Genomic DNA, 4,466 nt, shown 5'->3' with positions numbered 1-4,466 from the left:
TTGTTAGGATCTGTGCTACTGCATTTCGAACAAGTAGTAAGGGATTTATTGTTTTCTTGGGAAGCCCACAAAACAGAGCATTATAATCATATCCACATCAATGTGAGCAATGGAGAAGTCAAATTAACGTGTCTAAATATCATCTAGTTCTATCCCAGGGAAGAGGGCTGTTGCCTACACAGACGACAAGACACAAAACGCTCAACTGTGCAAAACACGCATAAGGACATCAGTCAGGAGGAACAAGGTAAAGTGTTTTTACTTCTTCACCATGGTCATGTAGTTTCACTCCAAGCACTGTCTTATGAAATAACTGTGGAAACGACCTCCCCAACATTTTGGGTTGTTGCATTTTGCTTCAATGAATTTTAACCTTTTCTTTTAGACATTAAGAGGAAGGACACATTCACCCTTGGTAGAGATTCAGTTGTTCTACGAGATGTCAAGGTGAGAATTAACCACTTCAGGCATAAGTCAATCCACATGACCGGAAATGGGGCAATGAACAGGATATGGGGATTTTGCTAGTTATAAAGTACAATAATCATCATTACATGATCTAAGACTACTGAAGTATAAGCTGTGTCCCTGACTGATTAATTAGCAAATTCATCTTCGTAGAGTGGAGCTACACTGAATATGGAGTGAGATCATGTAGGGAATGTTGGACTTGTAATAACTAATTGAAGGATAATAATAATCAACGAAAGTGCTTAAAAGTATCAACAAATGCCTTCAAAGTACTTGACACGTACTTTGCTTTCAAAAGTGAAACATAATTAATGCTTACGTAAGATTTCTCTTGACTTCTCAGGAGTATACTAACTCCAAGGACAAGTAACATCACAAACCATTATGTAAGTGCTGATGTTGGAGCTGCAATACTACTACCAAGACAAAAAATGATACAGGTAACACTGCTTTCAGATTTCTAAGAATTGCTAAAATAGTATGTTTACAGAGCATTCAGAGTCTCATAGAGAAAAAAAGTTGAGAATATGACAAGTTCCTACCATCTCAAACACTGCCAATCTAGAACAAAAAGAAAGTACTTGAACGCCTGCAGTAATCGAACACAAACCAGAACATATCAGTGCATGACAATGAAATGTAGTCACAAAATGATTCTACCCTTTCAAGTCCCAAAAAAGACAGAGGAACTTACCGGAGGCGATACCTGGATTTCAAACAGAGTACAATGTAGCCACTGTAGGGGAGAAGATCACAGAGAGCTCTTCTCAGATTGCTCAGAGTCAGCCCCAGCACCCTGTCCTGACTGAAGCAGACAAAGTGGTCAAACAGGTAGGTAGAAATGAGTAAGGAACAGAGAGTATGGTTATTCTTGCATTGTTTTGTTCGTCTGTCAAAGAAAAGAGTGCTTCTGACTTTTGTCAATGTTCATCTTTATTTTAGGAGAAGAACAAACGGTGGTATCACACTTTGCTCAAGTGTATGATACCATGTGTGTACAGCAGACATAACCAAAGGAACAGGAGACACCTGAGTAGAGAACAAGAATATGAAAAGACTGATGAAAAAAGGCACCAGGAGAAATCCATTGAATATGCACAATCTCGTCCAGTATTTCAATGAAAAGTTTCAGTGTTGTTTTTAGTGTCGTCGTATTGCATACATTTAAAACAATGTGTCTTGTTTAATGAACAATTTGATTTACTTTAGTAAAAAGTGTTGTTTACTGTAGTCCTAGCATGGATGCAATTGTTAGAAAAAACGTGAATGAAAAACTGAATGCTTCATACAATATGGGTTTGTGTTAACCCACACACCTTTTTAACTTAAAAAAATGAAAATAAAAAAAAAATCAGTAACAGAGCCACACCGGTATTATATGTGTATAGAACTGTTTAGTTCGCAAAAAAAAGAGAAAATTGTCATGTTGTGGAAGTTTATGTGTTTTTTTTTATTTGTATGAGAGAGAGGTTAAAGAGAAAAAAGTTTTGGTTTACGTTTGATTACGTTTACAAGCGAAATGTTTGATTACGTTTACAAGACATAACACATAGTTCAGTTGAGTGTGAAAGGGAACAACAGAGAAAGTCACAAACAAAACATTTGTGAAGGACTTGATGAATGTTTTTTCTTTAGAAATGACAAAAAATAAAGAATTTTTCAACAAGATGTCTTTCTATAGCGAGTTTCATTTGAGATAGTCTTTTCTTAGAAGTGCAAGAGTGGTATTCCCTACAACTTATTCCCCAATTTGATCATTCTCAGAAATTAGGAGACGGAAACCACACCTTGTCACGCCCTCTGCAGCCAGGGGGCGCTCCTTCTCTGTCCTGTCCCTAGTTTCCGGTCTGCTGTCCTTCCTGTCCCTCTCTTTCCCTTGGGCTATATATTTCCGGGTCTTGCACTCTGTCCTCGCTCAGCATTGAGATTCGGATGTCCTGAGACCCGCCTAGCACCAGGGCGCCCCACGTCCGCTCCCTGAGGGCATAGGTTTCTATACGGCATTCCTGAACTCTTTGCACTAATGAGCCCGGGCCTTTTTCCCGTCTCGCCGCTACGCATATGGGTCTTTTTCTGCTCTCCTGCTCCCCACGGTTAGTCCCTTTGGACGTCCGTGACAGAATGCTGAGCCACTTACTGACCCCGCGAGCGGCGCTTTTTTTTGTCTTGCCGCAGTTTTTTTTTTTCTCTGGGCTGTTTTTTTTTTTCAGTTCCTCTATTCTAAACACTGGATATCACTCCGATCTTCCGTGCCTGTGAGCGGGTCCTGTACCTGGCTTTCCTCGGGTAGATCACTCCGATATCAGTGATTGAATGTTGAGCTGGCTTGCCTATTCTTATTACTGGATATCACTCTGAGCTTCTGTGTCTGGAGCGGGTTCTCGTGCCTGGCTCTTCCTGGTCTGGCTCTCTCCGATATCAGTGATAGAATGGTAAGCTTTCTGCCGTTCCTCCATGCTTTTCGCTGGATATCACTCCGGGCATCTGTGTCTGTGAGCGGGCTTCGGTCTGGCTTTCCTCAGGTTGTCCACTCCGATATCAGCGTTAGTATGCGAACGTGCCCATTTGCCGTTCCTCCATTCTTTTGCTGGATATCATTCCGGGCATCTGTGTCTGTGAGCGGACTTCGGTCTGGCTTTCCTCAGGTTGTCCACTCCGATATCAGCGTTAGAATGTGAACGTGCCATTTGCCCAGTCTGCGGTATTTTTCCCCGGGATTTTTGTGGTTTTTTTCTTGTTTTTTGCCTTTTGTTTTGATTTTTTTCTTCCTGGTTTCCCCTCCTTTTTGGTCCCCCCTGCTCTCTGTGTCTCGGAACTTTGGTTCCTACCTGTTTTTGGTTCCTATCTGTCTAGTGTGGTTTGTCTCCCTGGTCTTTCCCAGGTTTTTGTCTGTTGGGTTTATGCTTGTGTACTTTTTTGTTTTAAGTCTCTGGAGCTCTATTCTACCCCCCCTTCCTCCACCCAATAAAGGTTTATACCCCGGAGGAAGGGGTAGCTCTCAGCCGTGGATTCCCGGAGGTTTCCTTTCAGTTAAATGAGGTTTTTCCTCCCCCCAGTGCTGTGCAGCTTATTTATTTGTTTGGGCGTCGGGAGCCGCCCATGAAGGGGGGGGTACTGTCACGCCCTCTGCAGCCAGGGGGCGCTCCTTCTCTGTCCTGTCCCTAGTTTCCGGTCTGCTGTCCTTCCTGTCCCTCTCTTTCCCTTGGGCTATATATTTCCGGGTCTTGCACTCTGTCCTCGCTCAGCATTGAGATTCGGATGTCCTGAGACCCGCCTAGCACCAGGGCGCCCCACGTCCGCTCCCTGAGGGCATAGGTTTCTATACGGCATTCCTGAACTCTTTGCACTAATGAGCCCGGGCCTTTTTCCCGTCTCGCCGCTACGCATATGGGTCTTTTTCTGCTCTCCTGCTCCCCACGGTTAGTCCCTTTGGACGTCCGTGACACACCTACTGTAATATTAGACCTTGTAACAAGGCAACTAGGTTTCAATGGCTTAAAAGGTGCAGAAAGAGGCTCATGTATAATGACCTCCAGTGTCCCACAGGTTTCCCAAATCATTTCTTAGAGTATGGAAAAAGAGGAAATAAAGTGTCTACAGAAAGCGTATACCCCCTTGAACTTTGTTCAGTTTGTTGCGCCAGTGCCAGAGTTTCATGCAATTAAATGAGGACCTCTTTCTCACACCACATATGTTAAACTTTCAATGGGAAAAAAGGAAATATTACAATTGTATACATTTTCACCCACATGTTAATATTTGGTAGAAGCCCTTTTCACAGCAATTTCAGCTGTGAGTCTGTTGGTAATGGGCTCCACCACCTCTGCACCAACAAGATTTGATAATATTTGAGAATTTCAGAAGTCTGTCTGGTTTAGCTGAAGAATCAGCTAAGGTAAGTTTCAGGAAGAGCATCTGATTTCTTTCAATAAAGCAGAACAAAGAAAAAACACACAATACAAAATCATGAGAATTTGTATCCATATGACACTTTG

The sequence above is a fragment of the Lepisosteus oculatus genome, unplaced genomic scaffold (assembly GCF_040954835.1).
Source record: "Lepisosteus oculatus isolate fLepOcu1 unplaced genomic scaffold, fLepOcu1.hap2 HAP2_SCAFFOLD_89, whole genome shotgun sequence".
NCBI lineage: Eukaryota > Metazoa > Chordata > Actinopteri > Semionotiformes > Lepisosteidae > Lepisosteus > Lepisosteus oculatus.
This window is presented reverse-complemented; position numbering follows the sequence as displayed.